Raw genomic sequence first — 15,921 nt, 5'->3', positions numbered from 1 at the left:
CAATGGTTAATGAAAATGAGTGTCTACATGGAGCCCAGGTGCTTACATGTATGAAATGATGAACAGATAACCTCCATCACAGGACTTTAAAAGAACTCTCAAATGACACTAGAATTGTTAGTAAAGTTTTTCAATAAAATTCTTGAGTTAGAGGTGATATTACAGAAATGGAGAATAGCAAAGGTAATACCCATGTTTTAGAAATGTGAAAAACGTGATATGGGAAGCCATAGGCTTGTTAACTTGATCTTGATACACGTCAGGTCTTAGAATGCAATAAAGGGACGTGGATAACATGTAAATGACAGAAATGCATCTTACCAGACTAAACTGACCTTTCCTTGACAGGATAATTCATTTTCTGAGACAAAAGAAATTAAGTAAATTATACCTATATAAACTTAGTGGAGTATTTGAGAGAGGGCTACATGGACAATTATTAGGTGAGTTGGAGAAGGGGATTAGCAGAAGAAAAGTTATACAGAACTTGCTAAAGATAAGATGAAAATGGAGCTAATATTGAAAATAGAGGCATTATAAGAAAGAAATTCTCTCTGCTTTGGCTGGTGATTTAAATAATTTTTGCCAATACAGAGAGGACTCAGAATATCTTAATGAAATGGAATGTAATTCAAGAATACTTAGGATCTAATAACAAGGGTTTCAGCCATCAGATTAGAGCTTTTCTGAAGTGAATGGCTGAGAAAAAGACCAGGTGACTAGAAGCCACTGAACTGAAGAAGCCATGGAAAAGAAAAGGCAAATGTGATCTTAAAAATATTGGAAAGGTATGTCAAAAAAAAAAAAAAAAAAAAAAGCTATTATAAAAGATATCAGTGAAATTTTAAGTATTACCAGGCTGCCTTAGAGAACATTAAACTTGTTTGCTCAATCAAAGGTGGTGTCACTCATCTCAGTTTTCTTCACGTGACTCAAATTCACCCCTTTGCACACACATTCCCTACCAGCACCACCTTGTGAGAGCCAGTCACCTTTGCCCCACCTGTGAATTGTGCATAGTTTTATATCCTGCTTACCAAGTGTGACCTGACTGTGTAATGGCAAATCATAGCTGTGGAGTGATTCTACAAGTACGCATCATAACCGTGACTGCAGTGAAAGTTATTTTAAAAGTGTCCCTGCCTCCCTTATTCATTGCAGTACAAGGGTGGGAGTGCAGATTACAGTACAACTGAGGCATGCTAGCAGCTCTGGGCTTGGCTGTCTCTTCAGGCTTTTGCCCTTCTCTTTTTCTCTTGCTCACCCATCATACCCTGCTATGACACTGCAGGGAAAAAAAAAAAAAGGTCCACCTTGTCTGTTTGACGTAAAGATATATCATCACAAAACCATCCTAAAGTCTTTGCTACCAGTTAATGGCAGGCACAAAGTTTTGTGTAGAGGTGAATCACAGAAGGTTTATCTACACAGGTCTGGATTCCTGGTACACCAGGCTTCCCAAAACCAAAAGCATTAGAAGCCAAGAGCAAAACTTGGCAAAGTCTAGCAACAAGGAACACAGGCCCCTGCTAAGAGGTGGAGAGCTGTCTCTTGGAAGCCTTGATGAGCTCCAATTGCCCAGTACATGGTAAGGAGAGCTGAAAACATAATTCTAGCTTGCATGGTGAGTGATGAGTAAGGGACATGATTTCCCACTGTGAAAGTATATCTAGCGCCGGTAGCCACAATTTCAGAGTAGATGTCATAAGGGAGGAGATGATAAAGCAATAAAAGGTGACTCAAGGGATGGGAAAAATGCCTGCAAATGAAAGTCTGAAAGAGCTCACGTTTGGTTAGTTTAGCAAAGAAAGGACTAGGAAATGAGTGTATTAGAATATGCAATTGCATGGAGGGAAAAAGCCCAGATAGTGAGAGGTGCTTCTATCTGTGACACAAGGTTGGAACTGATGCCTGAGAGAAGTGCAGGTCCCTGCCCCTGGAGCCAGAGTAAATGGGTGATCCAGTGTGTGTGGTGCAGAGGTGGACAGACTGTGTGATCTGATAGCCCTTCTGGATCCTAAATCCTGTGAATATTTGAGTTGTGCTGCAAAGATCTTTCTTCATTCAGGGTTCCTGTCCCTCACCAGAAGACAGAGCAAAAGTCCCTGGGGAGGCTTTCCACTGACAACAGTGGCTGTGGGCCGGGGCCACAGCATTGCAGTGACATGCAGAGGGAAGCAATAACTACTTAGAGAAGTATTAAATACCAGTAATTGCCTGAAAAGTGTCTGTGATTGCATGTCTGTGAAATTTAGAAAGTGAAAGGCAGGTCTATACTATCTTTCCAACCAAGAAGGACTTGGAAAACCACATCCCATCTATTACAGACAGATGGGTGGCATGCTGGGACTGCTGACAAGACTGTGAGCAGCTCTGGGAGAATTAGCTCTTCAGGTTAATTTTCTGGCAGGCAGCTTAGGACCAATTTCTTCTTTACATTACCTTTGATCTATGATTTATTATACTTTATTTTATTTATTTTCTGAGGCTTAACTCACTGCATTGCCATTTCCTCAGGTAAAACCTTGTGGGCTCTGCTGTGCTGCAGAGATGTGCTTCGCCTCTCAGCCCTTGCACAAAGCCCTAAGGTCAAAGAAGTAGTGATCTCCTCCCTGGGACTGACTTGTTAATTATCAACTTCAATTTCATGCACTGTTTTTATCCATTTAGCTTCTTAAAGAAAGGTTTTCGTGCTGTATTTCAACAGAAAATTCCAGTTCATGCTCACCAGCTCTTCAAATATCCTTTGCCACAGGAGGGAAAATACGTTTCTCAGGCAGATGAGAGACCTCTGTGTTGGGCTCTTACATTCTCTGTTAGGTGCTATTGCAGCAAGAGCACATAGCATCTTTCACAGTCAGCGATTTGAAACCTGATTTAGGCTCTTCTGTCTGCTTTAGGTACTTCTATCTACTGTAGTACATATGTGCTGCATCTCATTTCATGGAAATGATGAGGATGAGGAGAGATGCAGGTGCAGATTTCTCCATTCAAGCCTTACTCAGCAGTGGGAGGGTAAAGTGGCATGCAGCCCTTGTCATGGTCAGTGGTGGGAGATGACAAAGGAGAATGTCATCTGGAGATGTCTCTCTCACCACAACCACTGTAGAGAGTTTAGGCCACTGTGCTCTTAAATGGCATGCCAAATTTAGGCAATTTGTCTGGGTGTCAGATGTAAGGTTCATCCAAGGGTGTGGAGAGAGACAGCATTAGGCTCCCAGTGCCTCTCCACACCATAAATTACACCAAAATTCCTTAGCAATGGCTTCTTTGGAGAGCATTTTAGGATAATCCATATGAGAAGACAGACTGTTTAATCCTAAATATCTAGATGCTTTAGCCCTGTTAGATGGTTGTACAAAGAACAGGAACTTGATTCTCTGCAGCACTCTGGTGAATGTGACCAAAAGAGATTAAAGATAACCTCTGTCTATCAGCGATTACCATCCAGTCTTGCTTACCCTGGTTTTCCTCTGTTATGTCCCAGTGTCTGCATTGGATGAAGCTAGCTTGGAGCTGGGCTCTGCCTGTACATGTGGCAAAATGACACCATCTCTCTGGTGGATGGTCTTTACTGGGGGCTCTTTCTAAGGAAACTTCAAAGGGAAAACATGGTTTTGGTCCTTCTTGTCCCACACTGCAGAGGAAAGGGTCAGGCATCATAGAGGAATTAACTCAATATCAAGACCTCTGTGGTTGTTTTGGTTGGTTGGATTTTTTTTCTTTTTTCTTTCTTTTTTTTTTTTTGTGCGTGCGTGTTTTTTTTTTTTTTTTTTTTTTTTTTAACACAACCTCCAGTCTTCAGAGGCTTTAGTAAATCCTCCTATTTCAGCTTCATTTCAAAGCAAAAGTAAGAGTCTTAGGGCTTACCTATGACCTAACCACTCAAAAGTGCAATTTCGTTTCCCTTAAAATTTAGACTAAACAGTTTCAAGACTCCAGAGAATTTACCTAAACTTTGCCAGGCCCTGAATTAATCATGTTTAAAAAAGGTAAATAATTTTTTTTACTAAAATGACTTCCCATCCTGTTGCCTCAAAGAGAGGTGCTACCATGTGCAGCTAAAAGCAGAGGCACAGTTGTTTTAGGACAGTACCCCACAGAGCACCTTTCTCCTCCCCACTGAGTAATGCTGTTTAGAGTCTATTGCTTTCTCATTTTCTGTGTATACTACCGAGGAGCAGAGGATGAATGAAAGGCAAAGCGTGATGAACTGCTCTTGCAGATGACAGCTGAAAACTGCAGTCAATCAACCACTGTCTGCCTTCCACCCGCATTTGCAGAGGGGGTTAATGAAACCAGAGTCGATCACGGTTGTCCTCTGGCGTGGAGCGCCTGCATGCTGCAGCACAGCAGCTGTGGCTTGGAAAAGAAAGGGCTGAGGCTTTAACTGCCACCAGAAAACCTCCCTGACAAAATAAACACACAAGCAAAAAGGTGAGAGCTTAAACCCTGACACCGGTGACTCCTAGCTGTGTCTCAATAAGGAAGGCAGATTGTCTGGTGAGCATGTTATTCAGAAGTGGTATCAAGTATTGATTTATTTCCAAGAAACCTCAATTACATTGTTCAAAGTCTTGAAAAAGAAGGATGGCCTTGGAGTTATCAGCAATATGAAACTGGGCAGTAGATAACAAAACCCATCAGTGATTCTGAGCTGTTTTAATACACTTCTTGATGTGTTTCTCAGAAAACAATCATCACCAGATATGCTCTTTTAATCTAACTAACCAATGCTGTATGGTGACATCAACTTGTTCCATTACCTCCTCACATGGTTGAGGCTTTATGCTTCACTTATCTGAACAGATGAGCGGATAACCTCCACTTCCAGAGCATCCTTTGGATTTTTATGGTGTTTTGAATTAGCGATGCAAATCTAATTTTGCTGAAACAGACCTAGACTCCATTACTGAAGGAGCAGTTTCTATTTGGATTAACAAGGCTGCATTGTGTCACTGCCTGATGTAAGGTGCAGAAGTGCCCAATTTATCAGAATATTAAATGCAAGAGCCTGTTGTGGTTTCTCTCTAGCCTACAGAATGTACATTTGCAGGTCTGCAGCTGAACTCCCTTCATCAAACACCTCATTACCTTGGCAAAGTGAGGGGAAATAGCAACTTAAATGCTTCAGGAATATACTGGTTATATATTAACCCATGGATCTGTAGCTGTAGGAATAGGACAAGCACCACAGCGTTTCTTTTGTTTAATAGAAAATCGAATCAGAACAAGAATTATACTCCCGTCCTCTTTGGGATGGTGCTTATGACAGAAACGAGAAGAAGAACAATGTTGGAAAGGAGTTTAAACTATGCCTGTGCTGGTGCTACCCAGGAGCATTTCTGAGGTGTGTGCTCCCACGCCATGCTGAAATGAGACACAGGCATGTGCCACCTGCCCCCTCCAGGGTCTGGTGTCCCCAGAGGGCATGTGAGCTCGACAGAAGCCCTGGCATATTCTGAAAAAGTGTCTCATCTGCACTTTTGAATGGAATATGATCCCTGAGTATACCACACACCACCCTACTGGTCAACGTAAACGCAGACCAAGAAATCAAGGTTTTCCTTCTGGCTGAGCAAAAAGCTTTCTGAGTGACCTTGTAGCATTACTGGATTCTTTGTAGCTGGTCTATTTTATGTAAACTGATAGGGATAACTTTTACCTATTTGGCAAACACGTTTCACATAGAATGAACATTAGAAATTACAGTACAATACAACAGTAGGAGGATCACAGAATTGGATTTGGCCTTTTACAAAAGTTGCCATCCCTTGGGAGGCTGTTGTCTTGCAGTTAGACCTTCACATGTCTGTGGAAGCTCCTGTAAAGGTAGCACAGCACACTCTGAGTTTGTGGCTCCATTGCATGCTATGAGGCACTGCTGTGTTCAGGATTGATAAGCCTGCCACAACACCTAGGAAATAACAATGCAGTATGCTGCTGTGTGCAAACCCAGAGCTGCTATGCAAGATTTACCTTTCCAGAGAACTATAAACTTCAGTGAACTGTGTATCTTCTCCGTCTGTTGTTGTTTATGTGCCTATTGATTTATCTACCATTCATCCACCCAAAAGTAACTCACAGCAAGAGACTTCTCAAAAGCTGTACAAGTGTTTCCATGCCCCTGTTTTGATTCTCCCAGGAGTTATTATTCTGGCACTTCACAAAGTTCCTTGTCAGTCTCTATAAAGTAAAGAACTTAATTGTGCAGAACAGATAGTTCTTTGCTGGTGGCACAATGCCTACAATTATGAAGATGGACAAAAATTATTCACTATGCTGGGGTAAAGTTTGCGACATCAACAGTGGATTTTTCTTCCTTTGAAACAAAAGTTTCTGCATTTTGAATATGTATCATCTTTTGCATGTACTGCTGGTCACCCACCTAACTTGGTTACAGGAGAATTACCACAGCAAACCATATGGGGTTGTAAACAACAGGAAGGAAAAAGGAACTTCTTGTTATAGAATTGATGGGAGTGGATGTAGTTCAAGGACCTTTGCTGCTTCCAGTATGCCCTACAGCAGACTTTATAGGGATGCAGGAGACAGAGGGGATTCCTAGAGATACCCAAATCCCCCTTTGCATCTCTTAGAGGTTCTTTACCGGTGTAGAAACGTGAGCATCCCAAGGAGCCCTGCATGTGCCAGAGAGCTTTGAAGACCTGACCTTGAATGTCCGTGGACATTCCATTGGACATGGAAGTCCTTAGACACATACAACTCCCACTGAAATGGGACTAAATGGGAGTTAGTAAGGTGATGAGGTGAACCTCTGGTGCCAGCTGCTCATCTTTACTGTCTGACTCAAAAAAGCACAGGGACATCAAACTGGGGCACTACCAGTTGCAAATCATTATGACAATTGCATTGGAAACCAAACCTTGAAGATATTATATGCTCATACTGTTTCATGAAAAACTGTCTTAAAGGGGATGCAACTATTTTAGTGATGTTCCTAAACTGGATCTGGGCAGGTACAAGTTGCAAACTGTATTTCTGTGAGTGCCACGGACATCTAAAACAAATATATTTGTAATTTGTGATTATCCTGAGAATATGAAGTTGGCATCCTGGCAGATCAGGCTTAAGTACAATAAGAAGCTACTGTCAGTGGAGGTTGAACCAAACAGTCAGAAATTCCTGATTGAAGAAAGGTGCCCATGGAAAAGATGCAGTCTTTTTAGGGTAGCGGCTAAAGATGCATTTTATCCTTTGCCAGGTTTACTCTGTCTCACGATAGGGAGAGATTTCCCTCAGGACCAGTTTGCATTATGTAGAATTGATAAAGCATGCGCTGACTCCTCCTTTTTCTTGTACCTGATGTGATTCCATTTGTCCCTATCCTGGGCAGAGGTAGCACAAGCAGCAGCACAGCTTTTCTTCAGTCACTTGCCCTAAGTGCAAATGCCTGCATGACATAAAAGATCAGAGGAGTTAGACCATATATCATAATTTGCTCCCAGTCCTCAAGGTTGTGAAGAATAAATAAAAAAAATATGTTTTCTGAAACCATGACTCTTATCTCAAACGCCCAAGATTAATTTCTCTGTTCCCTTCCTTCCTTCCCTACAGCCTTTTGGGCTCAACTGCCGGTAGAGTTTCTTATCTCGGTTCCTAAAACAGACCATATCTCCTCCCCTCCTCTTCTTTCTCACAGGCACCCACACACCTCCTTGGCAGGAAGCGTCAAGAGGGATTTGCTCCCACCATGACTGGCAGAAGAGTCGCATCGTGTCGTTTCTGGTCTAAATTCTGTGCTGACCCAGCTTTGAGGATCTCCCGAGATCCCTTCCAACTGGGATCCTTCCATGAGAGGATGATTCACATGCTGTGAGGGGAAGCCCTGAGCCACTGACCAGCCTTCCCACAGTGAAGCAGCCACTTCATGAATCATCTGCAATCCAGCTATGGGTTTAACCTAAAATGTGCGTGCAGTTTTTTGCACACAGAAAGCACAGGCAGAGGTACAGCTGCCTAAAAACTGGTTTGGGGGAAGGCAGTATTGTCAGCCTGAGAGAAATCTTTCCTGGTGCCTTGTTCTGGTCAGGTCTTTGAGCACTGGGAGAGCTGCCTCCATTGCAGCCATGAGATTGTTGTACCAGGGGAAGACATGTAGGACTTCTCTGGAGTCACCTACGTATGGATTTTACTGCAAGCCAAAAATCCGAGAGGGCACTGTGAGCTGTAGCACTCATGCTACAGAGCAATTAAAAGTGGCTGAGGGAACTGCTGCACTTGGAATCACTGTGCTTCCAACGCAGTCAGAAACAAACCTGCATAAACCACTCGCTCTGGGGAAGGGAAAGCGCTGGAAACAAATAGCCTCAGGCTTGCTCTCCTACAGCTTAGAAGCAGGCTTCCTGTGAGATAAAGAAAACTGCTGTGGAGTTCAGGGTTTGTTCCTGACCTCCTTATACCTCTGGCTTTCCAGGGACTTCAGCAGTAACTTGCAGAAGGAACCATCTTCTTTATCAGAGCCCAGGAGCCTATGGTTGCATTAATTAACACGTTCAACACTGAGGCAGTTCTCAATCACCTGTTCTGCTGATGGTGTAAGTACTAAGTCAGAAAGGCACCAAATTAGCTAAGTGGTTTCCGTCATTTGAGGATGACCTGTGGTTCCCGCCCCAGTGAGAAAACACAGCATTCAGTAGGAGACTGAGAAACAAGGCTGTATCAAGCCATTTCCAAAGCCCTTTTAAATTTCTGTTAAGGTTTGGAATTGAGCAGCCAATTTAAATTCATCTCTTCTTGCCCATTGCTAATTTTATTTAAGCTGAAATACTTTAAAAAAACATTTAAATGGCATACAAGCAATAAATGTGCAGATGGTAGGTGGGCAGACAGATAATTTATGACCTAGAGCAAGCTATAAGCCATCTTTACCAGTTGTAAATGATGCCCTATGTGTTTCAGACCTTTGACACTTTAAACTCTAGTTAACATGAATGATGATTTAGCCCACAGTCCAATTCCACCCTGAAACAAAACATTTCCTTGATTAAAGGATTTCTTAGGGGAATATTTAATGTATCATATAACAGCAAAACCCTTTTACTTAGCAAATAATTCCAGATTTCCAAAACTGCGCCAAACTGAGGCTGTTCTGGCAATTCCATATCTGCTTCATAGGAACCATATTTCTCCTTCTTAACTAGATTCTTTAAAAGTAATAATAAACTATTGGAAATGCAAACAGTGTGTAGAATAAAAATATTCAGGCCTTTCTTGAAAATAAGAAGCCCATATAGGTAGTTGGACATACTTTCAGGTCTGTGGACGCATGCCATTATTTCATGAAAACCAGGATATGCAGCACTGGAAGGGATTTCGAGATGTTTTCTAGGTTGGGTGTTCCTGGACAGTGGGACATTTGTCATCGATGATAGACAAACTGTTTCTAGGATGGTCATGAGGGCATCTTACCTGTTTCTTGGGATAAGGCCATCCAGGTAGGCAGTTGTAACAAACCACTAGGTAGCGTGGAAATAAATGTGTGACATTAAAGATGCTGGGAGTGTGGAAGGATGATGGGAAACTAGAAAGCATGGCATTGGGAACTTAATTAAGTGGATGACTGTAAGTGATAAGAGGGAGAGAAAAGGCCAGGGGCAACTCCTTTCTTGCTCATGACATTGTTGCGATGTCAGCTGAACCCACTGAAGGAGATGTCTGTATTACTTTAGCCTTTCTCTTTTGAACATATTTCCATTTGATGTCCTCTTTCTTAGAGCTCGAGGTAGAAAAGAGTGACGCAGAGCATTCAGACTGGTTTCTCCTTTAAGAGCCTGCCCAGATTGCATAGATTTTCCTGCTCTGCTGATGTACCAGCGAGCAACTGAGTGTGGTGGGTTTGGCCTCTGTGCAATGGAAGAAAAGCAGTTCTCCAGTCCAGCCCCTGTCACAGCTCTCCCATGATCTGCCTCATCTTTGCCCCCTGCTCCTATGGGCTCTGCTTTAGTCACATCTGCAGCTTCAATGCCAACTTCTCGAGGCTGGGAAACTAGACCATGTCAGTGTGTTCTCCACAGGTCCCTCAGTTTCCACATGGGATAATGGTACTCAGGTGCTGTCACTGGAAAGGGTGGCTCTGTGAACTGGTCCTACTTGTAGAGGAGGCACAATCAGCCGTGAGATATGATACACATCCATGCACAAGGACAGGACCAATCACCATGAAAACAGACACAGCAAATTGCTCAAACCAGACACAAATGTTTTCTAACAACTGTCTCTTCTTTATTCTATTTGCTTTGCATTTACAAACTTCTGATGCCCTTTTTATTATTTTTAACCACAACCTATGTATATATAATTTAAGCATCTAATTCTATCTACTTTTTTTTTTTTTCTTTTGAAGAAGACTACATTGATATCTAGGCCTAACTACTGAGTTTTTAGTTAGTTTGTTTGTTTGTTTTCTGAATTTATTTTCTTTTGGTGGCTTTTAATTATAAGCCTCAGCCTGATTTGTTCGTTTGTACTCCCTTTTCATTCTCTAACCTGGATATTTTCAGCCATTTCTTATTTTTTGCCTTCTTAACGTTTTCTGTTGCATCTATGCTTACTGATCTGAAGACTGCTGGTAGTGCAGCTGCATTTCCTAACTACCTTTCACAGACCATTTATTATTAGTTTATGAGCCATGAGCTGCTGCACTGGCCTCTTCTCTCTGTTTTACCAAGAGCAAAATGTGACCCATTTGCACCTCAGATTGTGTTACAAAACACCATGGGAGCAGAGCTTTTCACAAAATTGCCCAAGGCATCCAAGAAGCATACAGAACAGTCTTACTTTTTTAATGTCATTTCCAATCAGTTTTGGTGTCATGAAGGTGTGGCCCACTTTAAACTGGCCACCAATCATTTCGCTTAGACCCACAAGCTCTTGAAAAGCCCTGTTCACAGAAACCCTAGGATGGGAATGCAGAAGTTGGTGCTGGCACCAGGTAGATGTGCACAAGGGGTGTTGGCAGTTGCTCTGTCCCTCACTCAGTCACGCTGGAAATGATGGCCAGTCTCTTGCCTTGTCCTCTTGATGACACAGCAAACCAGGAGGTGGAAAAGGCATCACCAGTCATAAGCCTGTGTTCACCATTCCCATCCTCAAGTGGCTGGCAGACGTGAGATGGCTCAGCTCAGCAGCTGCCCTGTGTTATCGTGCCAAGTGGAAATGGATCCTAAAGCTTTTGTTAGCAGGCAGGCTTTCCCTCGGCCATGCTCCTTTAAATCAAAGCATTTGCAATTCAGTAAAAGCAACGGATAAGTACAATGAAAGCCAGGAGTTCCCTTCGATATGGAAATGTTTCCCCAAGTGACTCAAATTAAATTTCATAAAAAGAAATCCATAGTTCCATGAAATTTATACATGCATTATAAAAAAAAAAAAAAAAAAAAAAAAGTAGTATATTGAGTATATTGCAGGTTGCTTGATTTACTGTTGATTCTTTGGGCAGCACTCAGCAGACCAAAGGAGGAATGTGATTTGGAAATGCACTGGAGGGGATTCAGCAGTATGCTGGCAGCATCAAGTTTCATCCAATTTGAGGGGATTTTCACTCTCCTTGGATACTGTAACTAGCTGGGCTTACTATCAAATTACATATTGCTGGATCTCCTGTAAATCTGAGAACTAGTGAAAATAAATGCAAATATAGTGACTTTTGCCTCATTTGTGCTCCCATTAAACTTTCAGTTATTCTGACATAATTTGTTTCTTTTTTACTGTGTCTTTTTTATGGATTGTGTAAGAAGACTGAAGCTTCTACACAGCATAAGGACACCAAAGTATGTGAAGAATACGTATTGTGGACAAAAGGTCTTTAAGGATGGGTACTGTCGCAAGTTATGTCAACAAAAATGGTGCAGATTTTTGAGCATTTCCTCTTCCCTTAAACCAGAGTGGATGGAATAGTGGGCCTCATGATCTTACCATCACATTAATGTGTATGTATCTGTCCACCACCCTGAAGCAGACTTGTACTGGCCAGATTGAGTAGAGTGAGCAAGTGACCATCTTCACTTGTCCTTGCCTTGTCTGTTCCTTGGATCTCTCTGTTCTTCCTTCCATTTTTCCTTACATCACATAAACGGGAAAATATTAGTGATTTGGAGGCAGCTGCAGCCACAGGAGCACTGGGTTTCTATTTCCCCTCTACAGGGTTCCCTAATGAACCTCAGATTTAGCTAGGCTCCTTGCTGCCTTTACTCCATTTTCATTAAAAAGCTGTCCTGCACTGTCGTCTGCAAACAGAAAATGAGAGATAAATTGCACTTTGGAGTTTTAAAGCACAAATGATCAGCTGAGGTGAACAGAGGCTATAAGCACGTGGAGGCAAAGTACCAGGAAGGCAGTAAGATATGGCGAGATATGAAACCAGCAGTCTGCCTTTGCTAGAGAGAAAGGTTGGCTCCCACAAAGCCAGAGGAATCTTATCCTGGTAATCAGTTACAGCCGTGTTTGCTCAATGTAGTGTGCTAAAAACGTGCAAAAGCAAGCCCTGAAGCCTGCCACAGAGATATCGATGAGCAGACACTTGAAAAGGCTGGGTGCTTGTTAATGTTTAACATGCGAGTCCTCATCTGACTCTGTGGTGTTGAGCTTTATTTGTTTAATCCCTAAATTCACCAAGGGAAATAGAATGCTGTCTATTAGCCTATGATAAATAAGTAAAGAGGAAGACCTGGAAGAGTCTTGCCATATTTATTCTGCTTAATAATACAGGAGCCTGTTCTACACAGCTTTCCATTTATGAGATGAAGCAATATTTCACAGTGATTTAAGCAAATCCTCTTGCCTCAAACGTGATGGCAAAAGAGGTAAAATTTGTCTGTCCTGAGGTCTGCAACTGGATTTGAGAACTGTCTTCACATTACTGCTTCTGCCAGACTCATTTATGGCCAAAGCTGGGAACAAGAGGGGACACACCATTTTGAGCCAGAGTTAATTTAATTTTAGACAGGGACTCATAGCTCAAATCTAAGGACAAACCATGCCTTAATGGAATATTTGTGTGGGAAATTTGTAGCTTTTCTAGCTAATAATCAGGCTTCTGTCGTAATCCATGGAAAATACAGACTTATCCCTTCTACTGAAAGCAAATTCTGTGGAATTCTGCTAGTTTGCTCTCCCGCTTTAGGCAGCACAGCAAAGATACTGCCCATGTGGGATGACACGATAATCCTGGCAGACCAAGGAGTTTCTTCCAAACCAAGTTAGAAAAAAAGAACCAAGTCTACTGGAATAGGATCCAAAATGCTGTCTCCAGGTCTGAAAACTTACATAGGCTCAGATTTTTGGTCCATTTGAAGCCTCACTTTTACAGCCTTGCTCAGGCAGGATGAGTGTCACAGCTGTTCATTGCCAAGTTTCATCAAACCCATGTCAAAAGCTGGAGAGGAGGCCACCAGCTTCCTACAAATAGCCTTGCTTGGACACAGCCTGTGCTGCAGGACAAGATCCCCTGAAAGCAGAACAGTGAATCCTCATGTCAGGCAAAGGGAGGATCCCTTATTCCTGATATCTGCCTTAACAGGGGTTATAAAAGTTGCACTTAATGACGTTGGGGCTGCTATTTTTAGGCTACAGCACTAGGAGTTCTGGTAGGTTTGTTTAATACAGAACAGTCATTTCCTTTAACAGTCCCTGCATGGTTTTACAATCTGACTGCCCATCCATACCTCAGCTAACAGATTTTTGGGGGTGGGGTGGGGGACGGAGTTGGGGGGTGTCACACTTTCATCTTTTCTAGCTGCCATGGTGATGGTAACACAAACACCTCTGAGGGATGAGTTACTTCCCTTGGAAGAAGAACATCTTACTGTACACACAAGGACTGGAGAAATCTTCAGCGTAATTTTGACCACATGGTAAGCTAGTTTGGTGGGTCATAAAGCAGAAAACCCTGTCTGGGGCCAAGGTCATGTCAGCTCCATCAAGGGAACATTTTATGTGATTCTCTTCCACTCTGAAGACCACATTTTGTTTCTCACTCAGGCCAAATCAGGGGTATAACTTATGAAGAGTATTTTGCAATCTAAATAGCTATTTATACATTAAGTACAATATTTGTTGCCAAAAGGAGTTTCTCCCCAGATTCAGATCTAAACCACATTGATTATATGCTTTCAGAAAAGCCTTCCAACCCTTTATCCTCCTGCTCATACTGTTTTCCACATAGGAGGGTGAGCAAAACATCTCAGCCCCTCCATGGAGGACCGATAGAAGTTTGCACACACTATGCATGCAATTCCACATCTGGGGAAACTGGGGGAGACTGTGCAAAGAAATTGTTCAAAGCAAATATAGAAGATTATTGCCAGAGCCCAGAGAGGGCCCCAGTATGGCTGGGTGCTACCTGACCTGTACTCCACTCTCTTTAGCAGCAAATACATAATACAAAATGATGGTCTCCAAAGCTCTAACACAGGAAAAAAGAAAATAATAATAATAATCTTGCTATGTCTGGCATTCTATTACAGTATGGGATATTTGGGGGTTTCTTCTGGAGATTTTGTATTATTTTTCTCTGGGAATGAATAGTTAGACTGTAGGGATATCTGGGGAAAAAAAAAAAAAAAGTGTTTACTGGAAATAAATATTCAGGATGGAGCCAAGAGAAAAGACCTTATATTATGAAGACAGGCAGCCTTTGCCATTGTAATTTAGAGTCAAACTGAGGTTGTTTTAACTTATTCAGCTTGTGAAGAGTTAATGCAATATGCTTTCAGATGCCTTCAGCTGCAGTCTCACCTCCTCCCTCTGGGTCCTTGCCCTATATTCTTGCACTGCAACTGGTGATGGAAGAGTCTGAAGGAAAACAGAAAGAGCAATATTATTAGCATTCGGAAAATGTAAGAATAAACTTTGCTCCCTGAGGGAATGACTTGAGTGACACAGTGGAAAAAAGCCTGGGGACATGTCTTCCTGCACCCTCTGCCTCCATTAACAGTGCAAAGATCCCTGGGTCTCCAGTGGAATTAAGCCTGCATTGCCTGTTGCACAATCAGGGCATGCCTTGGTAAGATACTGATGATTAGATCTTTCTTAACCATGAATACGTACCGAATCTATCTGTTGTTGTTCAGGTACAGGGAATGAAGCTCACCCTGTGACCAGTTTGGCAGCAAATATTCTTTATTTTCCTTTGTAGTTCTGGGGTTTATAATTTTATAATAAATACTTTTTAAAACAAAAATCTAAAATGTGAGATATTTTATATCAGCTTCATGGGGAAGGAAAAATAAACGAAACAGGATACACACATGGATATACACAGAAATGTAGACTGTATATTACTAATATATTAACAATCTGTATAACTTTAAGGTAAATAAATACAGTAAGAATGAACAGGAAAGGTAAAGTAAAATGACTGCAAATGCTACTCAAAGGTTTAGAATATTTTGAAAGTAACTCTAAAGGTAGCTCCAAGAAGATTTCAGTTTGGCATTGAAGTATGTGTAAGTTTTCCTATATAGCTGGGAAAATGACAGTCAGAAGGTGGCTTTTTTAAACTTACTTGGCAAAAGTTTTAATAGCAACAGCTGTCCAAACATGCTGGAGGACTTCTCTACACAAAAAATACAACATCTACTGAATTTTTGGATTGGGATTTTATTTACAAGCAAATCCTGTTGCCCTTGCACTGCCTTCACATACCGCATTTTACAGACAGCTACATTTTTTGTTTCAAATAGCCTTGGGGTTTCTGTGAGGGAGAATGGCAAGAGTGAAACAGAGAAGAGCATAATATATGTGCCAGTGCTCAACGTTACAGATCTTGTAGTGAGCATGAGTTCACTGCTTTGTAAAGGTACACAAGAAAACTACTGTGGAGGGTGGGAAGCTCTTCAGAGCAGAGAAATAACTCCAATTTTGTATGCATGAAAATATTTGAGAGCTGTGTTAGTGCAG

The sequence above is a fragment of the Netta rufina genome (genome assembly GCF_964035555.1).
Source record: "Netta rufina genome assembly, chromosome: 1".
Classification (NCBI taxonomy): domain Eukaryota; kingdom Metazoa; phylum Chordata; class Aves; order Anseriformes; family Anatidae; genus Netta; species Netta rufina.
This window is presented reverse-complemented; position numbering follows the sequence as displayed.